The 14,467-nt window shown below is 37.6% G+C and overlaps 1 long non-coding RNA gene across 1 annotated transcript; it reads right to left on the bottom strand.

The window, feature by feature from the left end:
- Nucleotides 1–5,527: 5,527 nt before the first annotated feature.
- On the bottom strand, nt 5,528–9,879 carry LOC139128850 (uncharacterized). Its single transcript, XR_011551430.1, has 3 exons — nt 9,616–9,879; nt 6,711–7,122; nt 5,528–5,975 (listed from the first exon to the last, which is right to left on the bottom strand). It is a non-coding gene; the product is annotated as an uncharacterized lncRNA (long non-coding RNA).
- Nucleotides 9,880–14,467: the final 4,588 nt, after the last annotated feature.

Below are 14,467 nucleotides of genomic sequence, written 5' to 3'. Positions count from 1 at the left end.
TGGTTGGATTTACCTTCTGTTTCACGGGTTGACTTAATTTGTAGCCACGTGCACTGTTTAATTTATGCAGTGGTTATTTAATTTCTTTGTACTTAAATTAATGTGTTACCAGGGTGAAGGGTTTACAATTTTTACATTTTATTATGCAGTGCAAGTGTTATTTTATTTTTCTTCCCTATGCTGGCATGACTATTCTTATCATTAGCCAATAGGGCCAAAGGTCTAGTCCACTTTACTTGCTGTTAGTATTTCTCTTTATCAACAGCATGCCACCGAAGCGAAAAGCATCGGCCACCAGAGCAGCTACAGCTTAACGCAAGGTTTCATCAACAACAACATTTGCTGTCCCTGTGAGAGCATCGGTCAATCCTCCACATGCAGCTGAACCTATTCAAGAATTCCTACAAGTTCCCAGTACCAGTCAACATAGCGAACAACTTGTTGCTGCAGTTTGAACGCCTAGTGTCACTTCTTGGACTCACACCGATACCAGTGCATTGCAGCCATTATGTCGCGAACAGTCATCCAGGGTTTAAAGGATGTTGGCCTTTTCACCTCCGCAAGCCCACTTCTACATCTCCAGCTGTAGCCCAATCAGTTAACAATGACATTACCAGTCAGGGGGTTTTAGTTTCTAGGCAACTGGCATCCCCTCACAGTTTCTACCAATCAGTTGAAGGTGGAAGTGAGCAGGCTTCTGCTGCAAGCCCTTAACTGTCTGTTCATCTAGGAAAACATACCAACGTGCATGGAGACTTTTTATACAGTTCATAGGCAGCCAATTTGGGGTGCATTGTCCATCACTACCACTCTCAGACGTGCATGGAGACTTTTTATACAGTTCACAGGCAGCCACTTTGGGGTGCATTGTCCATCACTACCACTCTCAGACACGGCTATTGCATTGTTTATTGGTCACCTTTCCAGACAGCACCTAGCCCCATCCACTGTGTCAACTTACTTGTCAGGCATAAGCTATGTTCATAAACTTGCAGGTTTTTCAGACCTAACCAATTCTTTTATGGTACACAAACTGGTTCATTTATATCGCACATTAGAGCATAAACTGGGTACTCATCTCCTATCACACGCGATATTTTGCATTGTCTAGTTAAGACCATTCCAGATGTTATTACATCAGCTTATCAGTGTTGTTTATTCAGAGCAATGTTTCTAACAGCCTTCTATGGTTTTCCTCAGGATTGGGGAAATCACCACTAAGAATAAGCACGATTGGAGGGTGTCATTCGGTTCAATATGTTGCAGTTTCGGGAACTTCAGGTGAACCTCAGTCAATGATATTAACTCTTTTCAATTTTAAGCATAGCAGGCCGGGCACAGCATTTGTTATTTCATTTCAGAAGATTGATGTGGCTGACATTTGCCATGTACAGGCTATGTGTGGAATTTTGCCCTTTTAGGGGAGTGGAGCCTGGCCCACTTTTCTGCTTCCCAGGAGCGTTGGACATAGGACGTTGTGATTTCACAGCACACCTTTAGTACATAGATTACTCTATATGTCATACATTTGCACATTGAATTTTGTTTGTATCCGGTCTAAAATGGCTGTGTAGCAGCCATTTTGTTTCTTGTATTTGATGACTGTGCATTCGTTCATGTAAATCTCTCAGCGATGCCGGGCGCGATTGCATTGAAAGTTAGTACATTTTTTTCCTCTTCACATATATATGCACGCCGTTTTTTGTAATGATTTAATCAAAAATGGCTTTGTGACAGCCGTTTTCTTTCCTGTATTCGATATCCATCCACAGGGTCCCCAGGTATAATCCACAGGGTTCAAGGATGAAATTAATATTAGTGCTGTGTCCATGCATAGGGGCACATGAGTGCAGATATCTGAGACATGCCTGTGCCAATTCTTTTATACTTTGTACAGGGATACTACACTGTAGAATACATATGCATGTCAATTTATATGTTGGTGTGGCATGCATAATTAGTGCTCATTTGCATAATTCTGGATGAAGGGACTGTTTTTGGTACAACTGTGCCAAATTTGATGAAACTTTTACAGGTGATTTTCACAGAGAGTTCTAATATCAGTCAACGACATATGTCAGTATTGCATCAATTAATTGGTATTTTGCATATTTGATGAATTTTTGCAATTAGGGTGATGTCTAGAATATACGGTGATGTCCAGAATTTACTGCAGCAGATTTAATGAAACAAATGGTCGAAATCTTTAGCACATAGCCCTACAATAGTGTACAAAGATACTTAGCAGTATCATGTTAATTAATTGCTAATTTGCATATTTCGTTCCTTTTCCTTATTAGTGGGCTATCTCCAGAAATACTTTTAAATTTTATGAAATCTGACAGATGTTGATCCGTCAGCATCATAATACTTTGTGAACACATTAAGAGTTTCATTTCTTTTTTACATATTTAATGAACTTTCATAATTATTGTCATATGTCTAATAATGCTGTATCAGTGGTCAAATACCGTGCAAAGATATGTAGCAGTTTCTTATCAATTAATTGCTTATTTGCATATTTAATGGATTTTGGTAATTAGGCTGATATATCAAGAAATAGTTCATCAAATTTCATTAAACGTGGTACAGATGTTGAGCTCAAATTGCTTTAACAGTGAAAAAGACATTTATCAGTGTCAAGTTATTCAATTGGTGATTGTATTTGTAATGAACTTTCCTAATTCTAGTGATATATCCATAAATACTGCGTTAATAAACTTGGTACAGATTTTGATCTCATAGTGTTGTTAATACAGTTCATTGGCACTTACTGGTATCATACATATATATAAATTAATGGGTAGTTTGCATTTACATAATGGATTTTGTTTTAGGGTTTATGTCCAAAGTACTGCATCAAACTTTATGAAATGTGGTACCGGTGATAATCTGTCAGTGTTAGTATAGGATGCAAAAATGTTTGGCAGCGTCCTGTTGATTAGATACCATTTGATTCATTTAAATGACCATTATTAGTATGGCAGCTTACAGTAGTCCTCTCACAGGACTTTTAATTAACCCTTTTCCTGCCAGACAGTATCAATTCCCCATCAGCCAAGTCAGTATAAAGGGGTTTGAGCCACGACGTTTTTTCACTCACTTGGCTTGGTCTGTTATAGCATCTTTAGTCAAATAAAATAAATAAATAAATAAATACATAAATAAAATAAATAAATAAGTATCATCAAGTTAACAGTATTTTTGTTTTCAACAGCCTTCAAATGTACAGTATTATGTTAAAATACACCATATGGAATATGTATTTCATTAATTTTAACCATCTTGACCTGGTGTTGAAATATGGACTTGACAGGAAGGGAGTTAAAGTACCTATTAACATGAGGGGATTATGTCATTGTCAATGCTTGTTGAACAGAAAAAGGGAAATTGGTGCTCTGCACTCATATATAGGACAGGCATGGGCCGCTATATATGGGTGCCATTCCTGGTTTGATCCTCCCCTCATTCTACATAAGCGAGATGGGGGCCACCATACTTAGATTTTTAGCATTTTTGTTTACCAAAATAGTTACGTTTTCTTGAATTGCGTTAACCAGTTATGTAATTACATCAGGTTTTACCTTCGCTTCTGGTCATTTTGGGTGGGGCGGCCACACGATGTGTGGCTTGTGGCGTTTTTGAGGCCCACACCTTTGTGGTAGATTAATATGTGCCTTTTCTCCAGTGTTTTACTGTTGTGTAAATTTTTCCTCGCCAGTTGACCTTTGACCTGTGACCTCCATTGTTTGGGGTTCTGTAGTTTTCTCTCAAATCTAGGAAACTGGCGAGGAATTTTTCTTGCTTTCCCATTTTTCATATTTCATTAAAACGTCAAGGATACTTGGCCTTTCGCTCCATCTCATCATTGTTTTGGTGATTATTTATCTCCCACAAACAGAGCAAAATGACCAGAAGTGGTTTGGTTTGAATGCAGGATATAAATATATATATATATATATATATATATATATATATATATATATATATATATATATATAGAACAAAGCAGGTCAAGACGCACCAACTCAGGACACCAAGCTCTTCATTTATAAAATTTATTACACCGACGTTTCGTGGGAGTAATCCCACTTTATCAAGGTTAAAACAATAAAAAGCCGAGCAGAAAACTGCTCCGCTTTCCTTCGAACCCAGGAGTGGAATGGTCAAAGTGTATATATATTATATAACTGTTTCCATTTTAATTTGAGCCTTTCCAGTCGAAATTGAGCCTTTTCATTGTTTTGGCTAAATTTTTAAACATACGATGTATTTGAAGTGTATTGATCAATTCTGTTGTGTGCGGAAAGCAGTTGCACACATTATATTTGTGACTTGCAAAATCGGGCAATTATATTTCATTCTATGAGGTCAGAGGTTGAATATTCACTGACAAGTATTCAGTCTCCATACACATGGGGAGGACTGGCTTGAACATTCAAGCGAATGCATGTGTCGTGATATGTGGCTTTGAAATTCAAGTAAGGACAGTCCACTCTCTGAGTGGGCTTGAACATTCAAGCGAGTCTGATGTATGGCTTTAAAATTCAAGTAAGTACAGTCCACTCAGTGAGTTAGCTTAAACATTCAAGTGAGTGTATGTATTGCGATATGTAGTTTTGACATTAAAGTAAGTACATTCCACTCTGTTGGGTCGGAGGCTTGAACATTCAAGTCTTGAACATTGAAGAGCGACTTTAAAATCCAAGTTAAATTAATTATACTCATTAGATTTAATGTTATCAAATTAAAGTCACTATCTTCATGGCAATACTCATAGAGATCTGAGTCTTCAACATTCTGGTGATCAGAATTAATTTTGATTAGAGACTGTAAAATAAGTCTACAAAAAGATGATCTTTGCCTGTAAAAACACAACTACCGAGATTTGTATCGCCATCTATATGAAATGAAGGGACTCCTCTTTTTTATCAATAAAACAAATGTTCACGTTCTAAGTACAATTACACATCTTTAGTAGATATAATATATTCAATAACATTAAAATCTTAAAAAAGACGTACAACTGATGTAACCAATGTAATTAACTTATTTTATTTGAAATAATCTGTCAAATGAAATTTATTAAATATTAACCATCGTTGTTGCCTACAATACTGGAATAGGGTCTGGCTGAATTTAACAACAGCAAATGAAAGGCTTTTGAAAAGAGATTATTTGACGAAACAAGTCATATAATATGGAGAACACAAAATCGATTGTTTGCATCTTTGAACATCTATTTAATTTCATCACAACTCAGCCTCTTACCCGAGGTGCATCTTCCCAGCAAATGCTATAAGAAGACATGAATATCCGTTTTCCAGTGTTTGTAGTAGACATACCGTATTGTCTCGTTCGCGAATCATACGCTGGTACGTCCAAAAATGATGCGATCGGAAGGAAGAGGTCACCCTTATTCATTACGTGAGGTCGTATGATATTGGTTGAGTAATTCCTTCTTACTTGTCAAGGCACTTGAATGGAACTTTGGTATGTGTATTATATCAGAAATATTGGCGACATGTTTTGAAGTACTTAAACAATTCATTCTGAACGCCACCAGAACATTTCAAATTTGTTACGATGTTAGCAGTTTTGAACAGCATATTACATAATAATATAATAGACACATCCGATAATGATCTCCTAAGGTCAATCAGCGTTGACATGTCAGTGAGATATTGTTCGTTTTATTTCTTCTTAAGCGTACGATGGTATTCTGCCACATTTTGTAAAGTTAAATGTAGAAATGACATGTACAATAGGCAAAGTACACACATCTCCATGTTGTTTCCATATTCCATGCAGTTGATCAATATATGACGTATATGTGATATCTGCTCCTTGAAGAACCTGAACCTTCCCAACAACTAGCTTCCTTTTGACAAATGCTGCAACCATGACATCGATGTTCAGTTGGAAACCCTTGTCTGTTGTCTTTTGTGTTTATTTTTTTTTCCTTGTGTATTTCCCTGTGAATAAAAAATTTTCCTTGCTTAGATAGCTTACCAAATGCTTGCCGTTTAATGAGTGCCAATTAAGGCAGAATAATAATAAATATATCTGAATATTAGCAATTATCATTAATGTTAATAAGGGGGAGGGGTTGTGACTGTGATGTCTTCGCTAGGTTACCGGCTGCTTTACTTTGAGCTTGAATCCGATCAAAAGTCTACAAAAACTGACATCATGGCACTTTGCCCTTATCACTTTTGGAGAACTCTGTTAAGTATATTTGAGTCACTATGGGAAGTCAAACTGACAAGAGGCACGACCACGTTATTCCTCTGGGCAAGTATAAAAATGAAATAAAGCGGCCTAGTGCATTTACTGTTTTCACAGGCACAGCAGCAATGATGGGTTTTGTTCCAGGCCTGTGTGTGTGTTTGATAAATTTGATGCTCAATCTTTTCTGTTGAAAAAATTGCTGACGAAAATTTATTGTGTATATACCACACGTAATTGTATGAGACAAAGTGGAAACAAAATCACTGACGATTTATATTAAATTTGTACATTCATAAAACATGGGTCACCTAAGTTACAATATCATTTAATTTGATAGGTTTAATTCAAACTGGCTGATTTGTAATGATTACTTTATTGACAAACACGGTTCAAAAGTTGGTGAATTAGTAGTATCTGAATGTACTCTGTCACATTATGACTTGTTAAAATAATTTAAGATAAACAGTAAACCAAATTACCTCAGAACACACTCTCTCTTTCTGTAGCAGGTCTGCCATAGCAGCCATTTCTTCATCTGTTGCAGGTGATTCTTGTTCCACTTGCTGATATTTCTGAAGTACTGCAAATCGCTATGCATATCACCTGGTTGTACGCATGTGGATCTTTCAATTTCATCAGAAGCTGTTCCCAGGACAATTGTTGACTAGTTGTCAAATATTGGCTTGATTCCTCAATGCTCTTTTGTAATAATTCCATTTCTTCCAGTCAAATACTGGCTTCTCAAATCCTGGACTGCCGGATGGCACCATGATTTCCCCCAGCTGGTCCCTTTTGAATAACTCAAAACCACCCTCTGGGTTCCAAGAGCAAATATTCCCGTCTGACCATAATCTGTACTTCATCAGGACACTGCAATTTTCCTTAGTAAACCTATGAAAGACAGTATAATACAATGTGTATGATACTAGAAAATCACATGGAAATTCTATGGTTGATTGTCCTAAATGTGTTTGGTAGATCGATCGACAAAGACGGAGGCTGAGTCAGACCATTTCAATCGACAAGGTATGAACATACAATAACATAATAAGGTAGGTTAGTTTATACAATCAGAAAGTTTACCTTCTTATTTACATTCTTTAAAGCCTACACCTGCCTTTTGTCTAAGATTGACCGTGGTTCTTTGTAAGCGTGTGGTTGGTTTTTCGACCGCATACACTTTCCGATACATCGAAATACGTTTACGAACTTAAAGTATACATATTTATGATTGTCTCTTTATCCGGTCGAGTTGATTGAAATCTGAGAATTTTCGATGCAATATCAGTCGGAAGTTAGAGCTATAATAGAACAATTTCAATTATTTTTTCGAAGAAATTGAGATTGTAGAATCAACAGGGGTGTCCAATGGATCTGATTTTTACCGTCTGTCATTCATTTTGAATGAAATCATGCAAACAAAATCACATGCAGTTACTACTACGTCCTAAACATTCAATGAATTTGAACAAATCACTGCCATTGTCTTACATCACTTATACTCACGAAAAATTGTTTGCCATGCATACTCAAAGGAAGTACCATCTCTTTATGTAAATGCGTGAACGGGTGTGAGGGAATGGCAAGTGGCTATTGTTCACGTTGTTATTGTTCTTGGCCATCATAAATGATTGATATGGAGAGAACTTTGAACGATGGAATCAACGCCGAGCAAACCCTCTCAGGGATCAAATAAAACTTGCATTTTCATGCGAATATATTAATTAATACTAAAATCAGATCACAGATTGGCCAATTTTGACAAACTTCTCATAAACACGTCTCAGAAAATCCGGAGAAAGGACAGTGATTAACTATTGGTGAAGTTCTCAGACGTTGAATCAAAGAAAATACTTGACAAATACACTGCATTTAAAGAGATTGGGCAGAGGATACATACGGTTATTTTTGTTACATTTCGATGGTTTAATGTTTGTCGATGTCAGTTCCAGTGACTTTGTCTGACACTAGTATTACGAGTCAAGGCCAGCCATCTGTCGAAGCTATCGTTGTACACATGCATCGTATGCACGGTTACACGTTGGGTCGATACACAGCGGCTGCCGTGGTATGCATTTTCTATGCATGCCACGGCGGCCGCCTTTGTATCGAACCACACGTAACCGTGATCGTATGCCTATGAATAAGACTCCTTAGCAAGTTATGAAATATCTATCGGCTGTCCGCGAGACACCATAAAATTTGATGAATCGAGGATAGATTATCGACCTCATCTCTTTTACGAGAAAGGGGAAGACCAATTTTAAAGTATTTTAGGCCAAGGTCCCGCATAAATTTATTTCCATGGAAAAGTGCACTTTAGCTGGCATGTGAGCTTATCAACGCTCACAGTCACAAAGTCATTTCGAAAGCGGCTACATTTTACCATCATGTTAAATTCCATGATTAGGCAATCACTCATCGGATTACGTCCCGGAGAACGTCATGTCACTGATACTGATAGCATTGCAGTCACTGCACTCACCAGCAGTGTTTGAATGACTCTGCTATTTTTGGGGATCATGCATGCTTCGTTAATGTCGTGATTTTTAACGGGGAAGTTGAACATGCTTCTAGATTCTCAAGAAATATCTCGAAAATAAGGGTATCAAGCAAAGCTAGAAACTAGCTTTGGCCTCCCACCATTGCGATGGGAAGCGTATAAGCCTAACGCCTGTAACACACAGCCCTGCCACGCAGAGCTGAGCTAGAACCGAGGTAAGGTTCATTTCGACTGTCCCTTAATTGATTTCCTTCATATCACACTGGTGTTGATTTTGTTGACTTGTATTTACCGAAACAAATTAGATTTCTAATGTCTTGAAATAAGTGTAATATGTGGGGCTCACGTTGTCCGTGGCAGTCTGAAGTGGTAGGCGATATGTCCATGATTAGGCCTGTCGATTACATTAGCTGTTTGAGATTATGACAGAAAACGATTTGTAATGCTGTTGATTACTTATGTTACAAACGATAGTCATCTACCGTAAAATATATACAAGTTCAGTATTTTGTAAAAACAACTCTTTCACGGCTAACATATTGCTATGCAATGTGATGTAGAAGGTCGTCTACTCCACGTTTATTGACGTCTTGACGATTTTCGTTAGAGCAGTATAACAGTTGGCAATCTCATTTGACAGTGAAAAGGCTGAGACAAGCATTTTGTCGGGTTTATACGATTGAAAAACACCTCGTCTAGAGTACTTGGAATCTGATTTTTCCTATGGATATCGAAGACCTCACTTTGGATAACAACAAGTGCAATAGAAGGAATTATTTCCAAAGAGGCCAGATTTCAAATAGGATAAATACGGAAGACTGAAAATTTCTTTCTAGTCAATGTACACTTCAAACTACGAATGTCTAAGGAAATTAACTTACCTGTTTCTCTTTTAGCAGGGTCCGAGTCACATTCTGCTGCTTGAGATATTTTTGGGCACATTACTGCTGTACTGACGAAATACTTCGTTCTGATTACGTGGACTGATAATTTTCACCGGAAATAATACGCGATTCCAATGATCCGTTTGCATGACAGCACATTGTCCAAATATGTTTTCTATATTCAAGTTCGGAGTTTCATTGCAGCCCATATATTTCTTTTTCCTGGGCGAAAAACTGGCAGATTCTGTTACGATGTTGACGAAATGAGTCAAGGGTCAAATGTCTTACTATGGGTCGTTCGCTGCATCACCACGGATTTTGGCGCTCATAACGTTGATTTGAATAGGAACACCATATATGGCCTAGAGTTATGCAACCCACAAGATATGATAATTGAGGTTGTATGCTACTGTTGTGTTTATCTCAACCTTAATCTTTTCGCTCAGAAAACGAAATACAATCCCACCAGAGGAACTTTGAAAATACGATCTACAGAGAAATTTCAATCCAAGCACGATTTTACACATTTTAAATAGGGAAGGCGCTTTGGTGGAAGTTGCTGAACTGGAGAGATTTTGTCAACCTAAAGATTTTTATAGTGAGCGTATTCGTAGATTGCCGATCAACAACGGCAAAAATTTATTGAGTCAAATTGAACCCTTCTATTTATTCTATGTGCTGAAAAGTCCTCGCAGCATAAATTGTTGCATTGGACACTATTGGAACTAATTTGAGATTGGATTTTCATATTTTTTAAATTTCTCAAAAGTGTTAGGTGCCACATAGCTGAACGTTACAATATTGCAAATTACTCATAAAAACAAGTGTGTAATCTAAAAAGAAAAGCAGATTAGATTATATTTGTAGGTTAAATCGGCATTACTTCAACATCCAATTATCCCAAATTAGTTCCAATCAGTTTCTTGGTAGTCCAAGTCGATCAAAGGTCAAACCTTTGTAGCAGATAAAGCATCGGCCTTCGAATTGGTATCCAGGCAACGGTGCGAGAACCGGTACTATCTGCAATTACATTGGTTGAGTGACAAGGCTTTGGAGGGAGGTGCAGCCGGTTTACAGTCTTGCCAAACAAAATTAGTCTCCACTGCCAACAACTGGAACAAAAATGGGATCCCCTCAAGACAGAAACCTTCGCTGTAAAATACCATTGTTATTTTCATCGGTATGTATTTCGTTCGCCGTTCAACGGTTTTTCTTGCCGTGCTCTACCGAGGACAGAGATCAGATTGAACTTGAACAATGAATGGAAGTTTCACTTGAGCCAGATAACATTGATGAGATCGAATCTACTGGAAACGATTTCTCTGCAGCAAAGAGACGGACTTAAAACGACCCGAGAGTTTGGGCTTCTTGCAAAGTGGCATGTGGCTCTAAAAACCGAACTATCCAGATGTACGATACTTTGATTGATTCACATTCTCGCTGACGACGACGCATATGGTATTTTATACCTCCCTGGTACTTGTAGTAGTACACGTCAGCAGTAATAGGATTATTCTTAACCGGAGGATGATTCTAGATCACCGAGACAATCATCAGCCAATAATTCTCCGCAGAGGTCAATTACTAGCAAATTTCACGGTATACGTCACCCTATTTACGGACAGGGACACTGGGATGATAAACATTAAATGTGAATTATCGTGTGGACACTCAAGGAAGCTTGCCGATTTGATAACACATCTAGATAATTCATGCTCTTTTATAACGTGATGGGAGAGAATACAAACCCACGGTATGAGAGAAAATGGCGCAAAAATTATCAGTTATGACGGTGAGTAATGACGAATTAACAAATTTCACTGATATGTAGAGGAATTGATTTCGAGCTCTTGCAACGGAACGATTTACAGTGTATTAGTACCTAGTGTTTATCAGCATTTTGATAGAATGGTGATGCTTTTTGGGTTTTGTTACGTTGTTTTTTAAATGTTCGTTTGATCGTCTTCGTCAATTTTGATTTGCGAATTGGCCGAGGACGCCTTTCGATCCTCGATGTCGCCTCTGTCGCTTGGATCAACTTCAAGTTGCAAAGACGTACAAGGGCTTGACCTACGTTAATCAAACGCAAAGTTCTCTGACCTGTGGCATCATGCCGACCGGATGAGATACAATCTTACCAGATGGCGGAAAGCGTTATGTAACAGTAATTTTCAGTAAGGCCAGTCAGCCTATTCTAAGGTGTGGTCCCAGCCCTCAACTGTTCCCACTCGTTGACTCAGGAATTTTGTTTGTACCAAGGCAAAATCAGCTCAACCGAGGGCTGACGAGAGTTTACGCTCGGCACTCTGTGTTCAAGATTGACATAACATTACGTTGCATAACACTGGTCCATTTTCAGCTATCTTGTTCAGACAATCTGTCATTGTATCTACATATTACCCACCGGGAAAAAATGTGCGTAGACCCAACATTTATTTAAAAATTTGTATTTTCTTCCCATAACAATGTCTCTTTCGGTTTATGAAAACCAGTGCAGCTGATTTTGATTCGCCCAGACTAACTGTGTGTATTGCATACATACGTCTGTGTGATGTAGTCGGATACCATTACAAATGTTATCGCTTCAATAAACAAAGTCGAGTAGAGTTTTTAAATGAATGGAAGTAGTATCTTGTGTCTCAATCTTGGACACAGGATGCCAATCGTGATGGGGTCTCATTTAAAACACTTAATTGGTAGGATCGGTTTTGTCTTTATACAAGCTGATTTTCTGATTGCATAACAGTGCGATTGTAATTTGTCTTAGCTGAATGAAGGATAAACCGTGACAGAAATCACCATAGGTCGTATGACAGAAATTACCACCTGTAGGCCTATCGGTAACAATAACAGTGCAATTATCAACGTTCTACGAGCTAATGATTAAAGGTGGGATCGATTGTTGATCGAGCTATTTATATCTGAATATATTGTTGCGAACTATATTTCTGTCGACTAGGATTGTTCAAAATTTTAGCTAATTCTAAAAGTTTTGAACAGTATTAAATCGAATTATGTCTACCGTCGTCTTATATCCAATAAATTGATCAGTGTGTTTCCTTTGCAAGTTCATAATGTGTTGATAAGAAATTTTCACTTGCGATTACTCAGTCGATAAGTGTAAGAAAACATGTCTATGTATCTTTTTGAAGAAAGTGTGCTTGAATGTTTACGTTCTACTCAATGAAATCATAGCTGCAACTACTTTATACCTTCTATCACACAAGCGATGGTGAACATTTCTTCAAGATAAGGGAACACTTATGGCAGTAAAAATGCAGTGTGATTAAACTCCGCAATCAGTATATGTCAGCAGTACATAAAGGTCACGCTTCCGATTAGATATTCCGATCTCATTCAATTTTTGTTCACAGCCAACAACAACATGTTTAGATAGCTAAAGGTGATTGGGGCAAAAAGGTGTGAGTGGTGGCTGGAGGAATTCGGGGGGAGGTATTCGAAAATTTTGGTGATAGTGAAAGGGGGGGACTCGAAAGTTTTGATCTACCTGTAGGTGGACCCGAAAAGTTTTGGATTTCGTCTTACTTTTTACATTTTACAATTCCGAGGTAAAATGCAATCAAAACTGCATAATATCTTAATGTCATCAAATTGTTGTAATGTTAGTAATAATTAACGAAATCAAGATTAATTTTGTCACATTTCTTGAGTTTCATCATCTCGGAAAAATCTAAACATGACTGTAAGATTTTTCGTAAAAAACATTACGGGACAGAAGCTGAAACTGTTGATACATGTAATTTTTTTCAATATTTCTGTTGCTCCCTAGAACATGCTATAATTTAGTTTGTCGACAAAGCCTTTAATGCAATGCAATGGAAGTCCAGACTGAAAGTTATTTAATTGTAATTGATACTATAAATGAAAAGTAGGCTTACACAGGCTGTGTTGGTAAGCTGAATGCTTGACAGTTAAACATGCTGTGGGGAGTAGAACAAGAACACAGTTGTATAAACTGAAAAAAAAACATTGACAAAATTTTCAAGGTTAATACAGCTGCCCTTCTACTACGTGTCACTGTCACTGCATACTGGCAGTGACAGAGATAGCTCTGACTCTGATGTAGTTGAAGAAGAGTTTGGGTTTAAATGACGCTCATGAGAATGAAATATACTTGTACATAACATCATACCAGAGAGCAATCTGATTAAAATCAGATGTAGAGTACGGCGACGTCTTCTTATGCGTACGCGGTATTCTCTTGCTGTCGCCTCTCACTAGTAGTAGTGAGAGGCGACAGCAAGAGAATACCGCGTAAGCATAAGAAGACGTCGTCGTACTCTACATCTGATTGTAATCAGATTGACCAGAGAGCGACACATTATATGGAAGACCGGGAGACTTCCTTTGAAAATATCAGGATTCTGGCATATAAGAATAATCAAATACTATTAAGAAAAGATGGGGGTTACCATGCTTGATTTTCTAAATTTTAACATTCTCGTAGTAAAATACCACAGAGGTAAAACTGAGAACATTTAAGACTCTATTTCAATGAAAAATATGCGACTTACGGGAATTTTTTGGACCAAATTTGCTTATTTCACCCAAAATTTCAGAGATTAAACGTTTATTGTATGCAGTAATTTGTCAATTTTGAGCAACATCTATGCCATATATGTCTTGCACTTTGAAAAAAAAACATTTTTAAGATGGTTAACTATGATAGGTTTTCACAATTTGGCAAAATGTTGCCAGAAATTCACAATCAGCATACTCTCTTATGATCGTCATTATTGCGCGCTTCCACAGGTGCCATTGACCTGGCCAGAGTTGGATTAACTCAAATTGACTCAGACTGATAAATTCAACATCTGCGAGCAGAACT

The sequence above is a fragment of the Ptychodera flava genome, unplaced genomic scaffold (genome assembly GCF_041260155.1).
Source record: "Ptychodera flava strain L36383 unplaced genomic scaffold, AS_Pfla_20210202 Scaffold_74__1_contigs__length_588402_pilon, whole genome shotgun sequence".
NCBI classification, from domain to species: Eukaryota; Metazoa; Hemichordata; class Enteropneusta; family Ptychoderidae; genus Ptychodera; species Ptychodera flava.
Note: the sequence above shows the minus strand (reverse complement) of the source record. Positions and strands in the feature narration are given on the sequence as shown.